Source organism: Mustela nigripes, chromosome 2, assembly GCF_022355385.1.
Source record: "Mustela nigripes isolate SB6536 chromosome 2, MUSNIG.SB6536, whole genome shotgun sequence".
Taxonomy (NCBI): Eukaryota; Metazoa; Chordata; class Mammalia; order Carnivora; family Mustelidae; genus Mustela; species Mustela nigripes.
Window position 1 is genome coordinate 38,694,875 of NC_081558.1, and position 12,757 is coordinate 38,707,631.

The 12,757-nt window shown below is 41.3% G+C and overlaps 1 protein-coding gene across 3 annotated transcripts in view; it reads right to left on the reverse strand.

The window, feature by feature from the left end:
- Positions 1–12,757, reverse strand: part of FOXP1 (forkhead box P1) — a 685,031-nt gene that overhangs the window by 398,615 nt on the left and 273,659 nt on the right. The gene's annotated exons all lie outside the window — the stretch shown is intronic.

Below are 12,757 nucleotides of genomic sequence, written 5' to 3' on the forward strand. Positions count from 1 at the left end.
TCTTTCCACCACTCAATTTCCTCACCAGCATGGTATTCTACGGATAGTAACAGTACCCCCTTCATTGCATTTGGAGAAGAAGTAAAACATAATGAACTGCAAATCACTGTGCCTGCTGCCTTGTCCATAGCAAACGTTATCTGCTATTAGTAATATTAATTAATGGTACCAAATAAATTACTTGCTTGTGAACTGAATTTGAGGTTCTCTATAGTAGTGTGTCTGCTACCTTTCCAACTCATTTTCTCTCTTCTTCTTTTTGAACTCCATGTTCCAGCCAAAGGGAATTGTTCCTTGTTCTCCTCAAGTGCCATGCTTCTTGGTCTCTGTTGCTTATTCATTCTGTTCTCAAGAACCAAAAAACCACATTTGTTCCCCTAACCCAAATACTTCAAGCTTACCTCTTCAGGAGGCTGCAGCTTAAATTCTCCATGGGGGTAAAGAAAGGTCTCACTTCTCTAAACACTTTATGTCTAAGGACAGCATCTGAGTACAAACTTAGGTCTTCTCAAAACTGTCTACAACAAATGTCGACATGCCCGAGCTATCGGTTCCATAAGCAAGCAACGGGGCACGGGTGAAGGAATCAAGAGATCATCCCCTGCACACTCCTGGGTGGTAGGCATCTCCTGCCTCCCTCGACACCGAAGTCGAATGCCACCTTAATAACTTGAACTCCTACTAGTTCGTAAAGGTATCGCCGTGCCTTGGTTACGTTCGTATCGATACAACTGGAACAATCAAGGATTTTGTGTCTAAAACACCTAGAAGTATACTTCTTTTCCCTGCCCATTATACATAGCCTTTTAGATGCTTTAGTAAGTCATCATCAGAACAAGTTTGGGCTGTCCGTGAAACCACCTCATACCTAAATGACTTAATATGGCCTGTAATCTGCCTCTTTGAATTCATATTGTTTCTCCCACAGAATATATATAAACTCCTTAAAGTGGAGTGTGAACCAATGTATACCAATTCTTGAACGTGACACACGCATCTGTGATCATTACACATTATCAGCTCAACAACCACACCCATGTCATCTTCAAATGGTATTTATTAAGGTCCCATATGTTCCCGCTGCGTGACAAAAACAAAGCTGCTGTTCAGCTCAGCTTCTATTTACTTCAACGTCTAATGCTCTTAAGAGAATGGGTGGTTCTCTATTATTGAAAAAGTTTGTAACTGTCAAAACAAGAAACTGACTTGGTTATAGTCAGAGGCTTGTAAAGCCAATACCAAACTAAAGCCAGAACATACACTAACAACAACAACAAAAAAATCCATAAATTTTTCCGCCTGAGAGTCTGTTTCTATGCATTGCCTATATATCCAGCCAATTCAAAAGGGATGAAAAGTAAAAATCTTTTGCTGTCACGTAGCCAATACAGCCAGTGGATTTCCTTTTCTAACTTTATTTTTTGAATGTCCTGTAGACTCATCATAAATCATTTCCAATCTAATTCTCCTGCTTCCCAATTTTAACTGTCGGCCTTATTTAAAGAATTGCCTCTATATTTAACAGATTCCATATCCATTCTGAGAGCTAGTAAGCTAAAAAAGAGTGTGTTGTTCTAAAATGCATCATTCAACTGCCTGACTCTTGAAGCAGTTTAAACGTTCAACGTCCAATTGTCTTACCTTGCAGTGATTTGAAAACTACGTATATGACTTTCCAGTAATAAAGAAAATCGCAGTTTAGCACACGCTCAACACCTAGGTTTCAGGTGAGATGATTTATCAATGGGCACCCTCTCAATCCAGCCTGAGTGTGCAAGGAAATACACAAGTATTTAACAGAACATCCTGCAAATTTTCTTCTTGTGTGACGTTAAGATACACATTGTAATCGCGGGGACTTCTTTTTTTCAACCAGTAGGCCACGATGCCTTTTATCAACATTAAAAATTAAATAAAGTTTCCCAAAGCACAAGGTAACAGTTGACACTTAGTTGCTTTCAAGAGTCCTCTGGGGAGAAAAAGGAAGAAGAAAAAAAAAAAAAAGCAGTGGCAGTTACAACAAATTAACAACATATAATAAAAATGCCATAAACATGCGGCATACGTCATAAATCTAATCAAGTCCTCAAGGCGGGCAGATAAAAATGATTAACTGCCACTACCCTTGAAAAGAAAAGAAAAATTTTGTCCCTTGTTATTCGTCACAGCTAATGTTCTGACCGTCAATCTAACGTGTAGATCGAACGATCTTTATAGTAACACGCTGTACCAAGGAGAAAGGCCTTTTCACTTCCTATTTTATTTTCTGAGAAACCAAGAAGGCACAGAATGCTCGTGTCACTTTTTCAGTAAAGGTGTGGCTTTTGGGGGCGTCAATAAAGGTTCTCAGAGTCTTGATCAACAGAAAAAGAAGTAACAATAACAACAGAAGACTCCCCTCGTCTCTGTGTATGGACAGGACAAAAATTACAAAAATACTACCCGTCCCGAGGTAACATTCAGTCACTTTTTATTGGCTGGCTGCGTCCTTTCCTGATTCTGATAAGTTACCAATTCGGCCAAGGCCGGGCAGCCAATGAGGAGTGCATACGCTGAATCTGTAAGGTGTGGAGAGGAGCTTCCTGGGAAGAAGTAACAGGGAAAACTGCAGCTTGCCCAAGAAGTAGGTTCTGTGGCGTAACAAAAGCTTGGATAACTTCCATGACAAAGACCATCACCTTGACAAATAGCAGGTCTATGTTTCTTAGAGTTAAGATTCTCCAGGCAGATCCTCTGTGACAAGAAGGGTTACCTAGAGGGAGGATTACCATGCTGACGTGTAAAAAAATAAAAAATATGATTTTTTTTAAAAAAGCTGAAGAGGTTCAAATGAACAAACTCCTACTTGTTCCTTAAAGGAAAAACAAAGAGCTTTCAGAAACATCTCCTCTGAGAGATGTAAAAGAATATGAGTAAATTATAACAATTAAAAACCATTAAAGATAGAATAATTGAGAATACCTGTTTGGGTAACAATGACTTTCTTGAATTCCTCGTAACAGAGGGTCTATTTTTAATCACTCTTTTTGCAAAAACTTGCATAATTTAACAATAATTGCAGATTTTTAATTTTTATACATCCACAAGAACATAAAGTGAAAACCATAAATTATATACTAACTCCAGCTGTTAAATGTTGGCATTTTGTCTTTAAAAAAAAAAAAAAAAAAAAGTTCAAAAATCTGTTTCCTTAAACCAAGGAAATGTGGGAAAAGGCCATCCTGCCAGTGGAAATCTTCAGCAGCAGAAAGCTCCTGCTGCGGTTTCTTGCCGAGGCAGCAAACTCGACTGAAGGAGAAGTCGCTGCCAACTCAAACACTGTTTGCTTTCACACCCAAGAACAAACTGTGTGCATGGCGGAGGCATCCGAAGGGCTGGGAGCAGCTGGAGGGGACTGCAGAAAGGTAACAGTGGTGTCAGAGCTACTGTAAACTGGTTCTCGAGTTTCTATCAGCAAGTCAGCATCCCAGAAAACAACCCGGTGCCTTCTCCGCGCGGCTCAGCAGCCCTCCGTCAGTACCTGCCTGCCGAAATTCAAAACCTCCTTTTTCCAAGTCCCCAAGCCAAGGAACTTTTCAAAGAAATCACCCACACAAATGAAACACATACTCCTCTGGTGTGCTTCGAAGGGCCAGCGAGGTTCTGGTTGAAATGGGAGTAGTGAGAAATGTCCCTATTTCAGGGCGACATGCAACCTGCTTTCTCTGTAAGCAGGAAATGCAAAGGAAGTGTTCACTGCAACTTGTACACCAAGGGCAGAAAGTTCTGCCAAAGCAAATATAATTAGTCCAAGGGTTTTCTGCTCCAAAGACCCTCCAAGTTACCTGGGTGCCCGCAAGGATGGCTGTCACTAGGGATGTGCCGGGGAGAGTCAAGGACTTTGGAAGGAAGAAAAAAACCACCACCCAAGTCTCAAAAAAAAGAAAAAAAAAAGACGCTTCCCCCATGATGACTTTCTGTTCTAGTTTCAAGTAAACAAAGACCAACTTCTTGTTGGGATAGTACCGTTGAAGCCACAAATGCGAAATGGTCAAATAACAAAGATTTTTTTCTTTTCCTTTCCTTTTCCCATACTGTTTTGAAATAATAGTTACAATTATCACAGGTTGGTTAAATTGGTCAATTTCATGTCATGTATATTTCACCATTATTAAAAAAAAAAAGAAAAGAAAAAGAAAAGTATTGTGCAATGCCCCGGTGGCGAAAAGAAAAGAGCCCTCCATCTGAGCTATCTGTTATGAAATTCTGCCTCCCCGTGCCCGGCATGCTGCAATTCCAGAATCAAACACAGTTAATCATTTTAAGGAAGAATCCTTTCCAAGGTAGAAAATCACAGTGTTTCTTCAAAAACCCCTACTCCACCTACTACACCCCCTTCTCCCTAAACACTGTTATTTAAAACAGCTCACAAAAAAGTCCTGGGTGCAACACATGTATATGGAGGAAATGGGGACTCTGTGAATGGAAGATCTAAATATTTGCCGTCTATAATAAGAAAGTTTACCTAGGGCAAAAAATATCACATATTCCCAATTCCAGATTGGACCCAGTAAGGAGTCAGTATTAAGAGTCAACTTTAATGACTTCCCCTAGTTTAAAATCAGAAACCCTTTTCTTACTGTTTTAACCTACCCACACCTACTGCCCCCACCACAAAAAGTTTGATGGTTTAGACACAGGTTTAAAGAAAAAAAAAAAAAAAAACTATCCAACTAAACAAAGACCTCCTTTCTTCCCAAATAAAAAGGAGTGTAAGAATTTGCCAACGGTTCCCCCAAGACACAAACCTATAGCAAATTCTTCTTGCCTTGAGAATGACTGATGTGATGTCCTTCCCCTCTGTCAACACTCCCTACCTTGTCTAGTCGCTGGTGAGAACCAGGAAGCCACAGACACACACTTCGGGCTTTTGCTTGTGCGGGCCTCAATTCTCCAATGCCAGGCTGCTGCCAATGTCCTTGCAGCCAATGGTAAACAGGCCACAGGGTTCAAGTTAACTGCAGAGCGTTACCACACTGAACATCTGGTCATGAATGAACGGATTGCCCACTAACTCTCAGCATTGGGCAGCTGATGAAAAATTCAACATTTTCCTTGTTGGCACAGTTGTTTTGGAGAATTCTCTAGAGCTTCCTGAATTATATTAAGAAAATTTCACTGCAGCAATCTATATCTGTGAGAACAGCTGGTGTTGAAAGGGATCTGCTGCTCTCTCTCTGTGCTGGGGGACCTCGTGTTGGATCAAGACAGTTTTACTACATTTGTCCTTGAAAACTTAGCCTTCGCTCGGAGGTACCGGGCAAAAGCAAATGGCAGGAAAGGCAGCTCCCGATTGCGGGATTCCACAGAAACGAACCTCTTAATTCAGGGTGAAAAATCTATTACCCACCTGAGAAGACAGTAAGAGCGCAACGGTACCTGACAAAGACCTGCCTCAGAGTTTCCCTTAGAGAAAATGTATCCAAATGGTCATCGAAACTATGGCTGGGGTCTGCAATCCGGTCGGCCCCGTTACCACGGGGCACATTTTGGAGATTTTCAAAACGAAATAGTAGTCCTTGACAAAAGCCAACGAGATACAATGTGTCCAAATATTAGTTTGGCACCACGTGATGGATTTTAAAGTTAGCTAAGTCTTGTATCAAACCTAAGGATGACACAGTTCGAGCAAATCACATGTAATATGCTCTATTATGTTCGTCACTGGAAGAAGCCACATTGACAGAAGTGGAGTGGTCCCTGGATGCCTGAGAAGAGCAATTCTCTAAAAATATAACAGTAGCGTTTAAAGAAATTAACTTGTTAATGGATATATGTGATATATTATTATTCTTTTTTGCTGAAAAAAAAAAAGGAAGTGGTAAACTTAAGTCAAGCTAAATTTAGGCTATTATCTATGCAGCATAAATTTCACTTCTGTGTATAAATGCTAACTTGCATATTTCTCCATGGTAACTAAACTATGATTAAAACAACAGTGAAACCAGCCTTTAAAGCCACCTGTTTAACTAGGAACAACCTAATTTACAAAAATACTTAAACTTTGGAAATTTCATGGGCATCTCTATCACGCTTTTCCCGGTAGAAAGCTCACTTTTCCATGAACACATAATTGCAATGTACTTGGCCTGGGTCGCGATCATTCTTTTTTTAACTGGTGTAATTTTCCCATGTATTGTTCACTCTAACATAAGTGGTATTTAAGATTATAAAGAAGAAGACTCTAATAACTCTTTCCAAAAAGGAAGTGATTTTACCGCTTGGAAGGGATTAATTTACCTAGAAAGTATCTTTCACATTTTACAAAAAGAACTAACGAAAGGAAATTCCACATTGAGTGATGATTTGAGATGGCGAGCCACATTTACACTAGTTTTTTTTTTCTTTTATTGAGGTAGCCTTGTAATTTACTAATGAAGAAATGGGCTATTTTATTGGTGAAATTAAAGAAATAATTATAATATGTCTAAGAATAGTAAAAATGTAGGTATAAGCAATATTTTCTTATTTAATTATAAAACATAAAAGTAGATTTGAATGTGAATCATTTTGAAACCTTAGAATTAGGTTTAGAATTTAAATACTGAAAACCCCTTGAAGTCAAAACATAATCATAATAGGTCAGGTTTGGTGTGAAAATCATGACTCATGTTCATGACACATATTCAGAAATGCCTCATACTAAAACTTTATTATAATCAAAAATTGATCCTCAGGTTTTTGTGTGTGTGTGTGTGTGTGGTTTTTTTTTTTTTTTTTTTTTGGTCTTCTGGTCTTTACATGATGTAATGTCTAAGGCCACATTTCACACTGTTAAGTAATGATGACTGTGTAAGACTCATGATAAAAAAACCTCATAAAATGTCACAATTTATAATTTTATGTATACTTGCCTCTCTAATATCACGTACATTTGCACAGTGGATGCTAATTAGATAACAATGGTATTACTATAATGTCTATAAAACCTGCCTTTAAAACCAAATTCTGTTAAAAATAGTCTTTTCAAGCTGACATAGCCCATTTCCAGGGTCATATTTAAAATAATTAGCACCATTGCGAGTAAATGTTCTAATAAAACTCGAAAATGACTTTCTAAGCAGAATGCAAAATTCTCTAAAACTTAACAATAAAGTCTTCCAGTAATCTGAGATCATCTTTCCCAGGGATGTCTACGAACTCAAGAGGAGAGTAAGATCTTAAAATTCAGATACCCTGTGGCCATTTACATGGCTCCTGAAACCAATCTTGGAGAACCAGACCAATGGAATTTGTTATCCTTGTTGATTCCTTTTTTTTTTTTTCTTAAAGATTTTATTTATTTGAGAGAGAGAGACAGAGACATTGAGAGAGAGAGTATGAGTGGGGAGGAGGGGGAGAAGCAGGCTCTCCACTGAGCAGGGAGTCTGAGTGGGGGCTCAATCCCAGGACTCCAGGATCATGACCAGAGCCAAAGGCAAACACTAATCAACTCAACCAACCAGTCATTGTGGCTGATTCCTTGACATATACAGATGTCCTGCTGAGCAGAGTGAGAAGTTCTGAGAGGCAGATGGAGACAAAAGCTGACTCCTGCTTCATAAATGTCAGCTACCTAGACCCAATTTCCACAACTACCTTCTCCCAAAGAACAACATATAAACCACTCATCTCCACAAACCCAAATCCAGGGTGACCAGGAGTCACCTTTAAAGGCATGGAATTTTTGTCTTCTAAAAACCACTGTGATCCTCTTTAAAGACAAGCCTTTAAAACTAACAGTAAACCATCTTTTGGGACCTTCCCATATTTCAAAGTCAGTCCAGCTAAGAGATAAGTAATCTACGAGACAGAATCCCATAGATGGGGCATGTGCTCTCACATTCCAGACCTTAACAAAGAAGGTCAGTTATCTATGAACATGAGCCAGTATCTAGGAAGCACTTACTGAATAAGGTAACTATATACATCATGAATTTATCTGTTAGGTCTCTCTACAAGTAATAGAAAAACTCCTTAATGGATAGAAAAATATACTTTTCTAACTTTAAAAAGTAGAGATTTTTAGCAGCTAAGGTTATCAACTGAGACTTATCAATCACAACAGCTACGTAATATCTGCATATGACTTTGCATTTACCCAGTAGTCACCCCGAGCCCTAAGTCATTTCGACATTATGCCAACCTTGTGTCAAAGGCATGATCAATCTATGATGATATGATTCACTGAGGAAACTAAACAGCTTATCCCAGTAGGGCTGAGACTTGCCTTGGGACTCCAATTCCAGTGCTCCATTCAGATAACACTTCTTATTTAGAGAACCTCAGTGGATAAATCCAGGTAAAATCATCCATTTCCTGTCTAATTAATACCTGGAGACTGCTTAATTGATTCAATTGTTCAGCTTAGGATGAAACAGATTCCTGGGTCTCTTTTAGCTTGAAAATAAAAGAGCAACAAGGCCCAGGGATGACATGATCATGGTCTACAGACTCCAAGATCAGGCCCCAACTAACTTACTCGCCCAACCAATTTCCCGTCTCTAGCTCAGACACCTCGTTCCAGCCACGATGGTCTTTTTTCTGTTCCTCAAATCCACCACGCTCATGGCACCTGAGGGTCTGAGCCCGGAAGGCTTTTCTCCTACCCTTCTAGGGGTCGCCTCCCTCTGGCCATTCACATCTCAGCTCAAATGTCACCTCCTCCGAGACACCTTCCCTGGCTACCTTGTCTAAAGCAGCCCAGAGGCAGTCTTATTGCATGGCCCCGTCTTACTTCTCTGCATAGCAGAGATACTGTCTGATACTGTCCTTTGTTGTATTTAGTATTTGTTCACTTCTAGAATGTCAGCCACACAACAGCAAGGTTCTTGTGGGATTGTGAAGAGTTACACTCCCGGGACTTACAAGGATACCTGGCATACGAAGTCTTCAACAGATCCTTGTCAGATAAATAAATGGATCATATCCCACATCCCATCCGTCCCCAATAACCCAAGAACCCTCTCCAAGAACCCAAGTCCCTATGATATGGTCAATGTTTTGCAAGTTTTCTGTATGAATGGGGGAGGGGATTCTATTTACACATTACGTGTCTTCTTCAAAATTTTTTTTTCTTTAAGATTTTATTTATTTATTTGACACAGAGAGATCACAAGGAAGCAGAGAGGCAGGCAGAGGGACAGGGGGCAACAGGCTCCCCGCTGAGCAGAGAGCCGGATATGGGGCTCGATCCCAGCACCCTGAGATCATGACCTGAGCGGAAGGCAGAGGCTTAACCCACTGAACCACCTAGGCAGCCCCCAAAATGTGTTTTCAATGCCCTGCAAAAGATACAGTGAGTAAGAGATATCTTTGAACCACTGGGAAACAGAAATGGGTTACAGAATTCTCAGTTTGGTTATACAAATCCTTTCCATGTTGATCATTCCATATACAGGAGGGAGCACAGAGGAGAGGGACCAGTCAGGGTCTCAGAGAGAGGGAGGCAGTCACCAGAGCGGAGTCAAGGCCTCCCTTGAACTCTGGCATCAGGCTCCAAGAACTCGTATGTGCGGCCCAGGACAGCATCAAGGCACGGCGACAATTCTGCAGCGTCAGGGAGCGCCGACCACAGAGAACGGGAGGCTCCTCCATGAGGGGCACGCGTCTCCAGAAATGTGCTGCCCAGTGATGGCAACAATACCCAGCCGTGACTGAGCGCTCACCGTAGGCCAGGTGCCCGGGAAGCTTGTTCCATCCACTATCGCATTTAGCCCCCACCTCAAGTTTAGGACGGAGGCACACTATTATCATGTCGTTTTTGCAAATGACCAAACTGAGCCTGGGAAGTGTAAGTAATGTGCTCCTTGCAGGGCCAGGATCTGAATCCAGGAGTCAAGGCTAAAGCTCTTATCCCACTCGTTTGTGTCTAGGGAAGGCAGGCTTCCTGACAAGCACTCAATAAAGCCATTAGGAGCCCTGGTCAGGTTAAGATCAGGCCTGGGCAACCTGGCTTCAAATAACAGGGGTTCTGGCAGAGTAAGGAAAGTTAGCAACTGTAAAGTCACCGGTGGTGACAATGAAAGAACATATAGGGACAGGCAAGGCCACCAACGTAAACTGTGGGGTCCAGAGTAAAATGAAACTGTGGACCCCTTGTGTGAATTTATTAAGAGTTTCAAGATGGTGGGGCGCTTGGGTGGCCGCGTCAGTTAAGCTTCCAACTCTTGATTTCAGCTCAGGGTAATGGGCTAGAGCCCCATGTGGGGCTCTGCACACAGCTGGGAGTCTGCTTCTCTCTCTCTCTCCCTCCGCTCCCCACCCCATTCATGTTCTTTCAAATAAACAAATAAATCTTTTTAAAAAGAAAAAAAAAATTAAAGATTTTCAAGATAGTGACAGCAGTGCGTTCAACCAAGGGTAGGGCCCTGTTGATCACAGGGCCTGGGCTGGCTGTGTGGGTCCCACGACCATGAAGGCAGCCCGGGTTCTAAGTACTTGGCATCTCTGAAACTTAACTCCCTGCGTTTCCATTTCAGTCCTCTCTTTATAAGGGTCAACACATGAGTCATAAAGAACATGCAGATTCTAAATGAAAGAGTCAAGAGGTAGAGAACACGTTCATTTTTTTCTGACTTGATTCTCTCGTGTGGAAGGGTTGGATACGAGCCATCAAGTGGCAGTCTCTGGAATTACATGATGGGTGCCTGGGAGACAAAAGTCAACTTGGAAGGGACTGGACCTAGCTGGATTCTCAGGCTCCAAATTTTAAATTAAGGGGATGGCAGGAAGCCACCTAACTTTCTTCATTATCTATGTGGACACATATCTGAAGTTTGGGAAAGTTTTATCTGGATGGGTTTGCTGGTGATCTCCAAGTGATAGGCTGAACGCAGGCTACTGTCCAAGTGGTTCTTGTGGTTCATCCTATGACTACTTCCCAAATGCACACAATGTGTCAGGGAACGCGATAGGACAATCCCTGCCTGCGTGGAACTTACAGACCGGAAACCGGGGAATAAACATTTAGGTAATATGACAGATACTCCACAAATTACAATCACCAAGAATGGTAACTCTACAAGAGCTCTCAAGGCTGTATGACCCTGACAGAGAACACGAGGAGGACCTTGTACTGAGAGAACCCAGCAGGGTTATGAACACCCCACCAAACCTCTCTCCAGCCTCACTGAATTAATCTAAAAAAAAGTCTAAGTCTTCCATTTGTTCTATTTAAAGTCACTTTTTCTGTCCACTCTGGAAGACACAAGAAGATTCCTATGTCCAGCACAACACTGGGTTCCACACGGCACAGACCCCATTCTACAGTGTAACTCTGTTCATACAAAATTTTACAGGGAAGTGAGGAAGGAGGAGGAGAAAGGGCGGGGAGGGGGAAGAGAAGAGAGGAAGTACAGAGAAACAGAGCATGACACAAAGAAATAACCACTTTCTTCTCCACCCCCATCCTCCCCTAAAGCTCGAGAATACTCTTCAAACCACTCATAGCTTCTATCACTCCAGGGTCTTAACATTATTTTAACAGGCTTTGCATGTGCAAATAGTACTAAAACCAGGAATGGCGCCTTTTCCTTAGAAGCATCTATCGAATCTGAGTGTCTATATGTCAAGTCTACGTGTATGATACGTATGTCAACAGTGTGTGAGTGGTATCTCGTCTCTACTCGCTTCTGATCACTCTGATTTCTCCAATGAGCCTCTCTCTCCCTCCCTCGAGGTTTTTGAGCCGTGCTGGACAGACATGTTAGAGAGCTCAGTCCTCCCTATGAGGCACGAAACAAATGGAAGGATCCTGCCAGCCCTTGAGTCTCACGAGTTTCTTTTAAACACCTACTTGGCTGGTGTAAGCTAATGCGGACCTTTCTCACCCTGTTTAAATTCCAACGTAAAATCTGTACACAACAATAAAACATGTGGCTCGTCTGTCATGCTTCCATGAGCAACTATGTCACTCACACCCCGAACCACAGGCTGGGTGTGCGGAGCGATTTCATTCCCTTTTCACATCACTCAATTGAGCCTTCTGGAGAAAAGCTTTTAACAACCACATCTGGCCTTTAATAAATCACTGCACTTTGTCTTCCTGCCAAAACTCCTCTTTTATCTAACTTACATCTTCATGATGAGATAGGAAATCACGCATTATGGTGGTGACAAACAATTGTAATTATGTCATTAGTAGCCATTTAGTCGACAAAGGTGCTCAAAAAGGAAATATAACGCACAATAAGAAATATAGGGTAATACATTGATCACAGTTCTAATCTGCTTTTACTTCATGAGTGTAAAAAGCTGGCATAATTCTCGGGCACAGCAGGCAGTAATGGCACACCACTTTATGAACTATGTAGCTATTTTATTCCCCTATCTACTTAAAAATAAAAAAGCATTTAATAGCTTGATTTAGACATAAAAGTTATTTGTGATGCCTCGCTGATTATACTGTTTATTTTTCCACTTTTCTTGGAAGTGACTTTTTGTGTTAGGAAAGAAACTCGAGTTACTTGGGTTTAGGAAATGTAACGACCATACACGTGGAGGTGTGCACACAGACGTGTGAACACACTTTGGTATACATGGACGGGTGCATCTATGGAGATGTGTGCGTGTGTAATAAACACATTCCTACAGGAGTGGGATTACCCCATAAGGTAATACCTTCTCGAAGGACCCAAGTAGTGAAGAAAAAACCATGTAAGAGAGTTGTTTTTTTTTTTTTTTCCAATGAGCCATTTATCCTGTATCCCACTACCTCCCACCGTGTAGTTGAGTAATA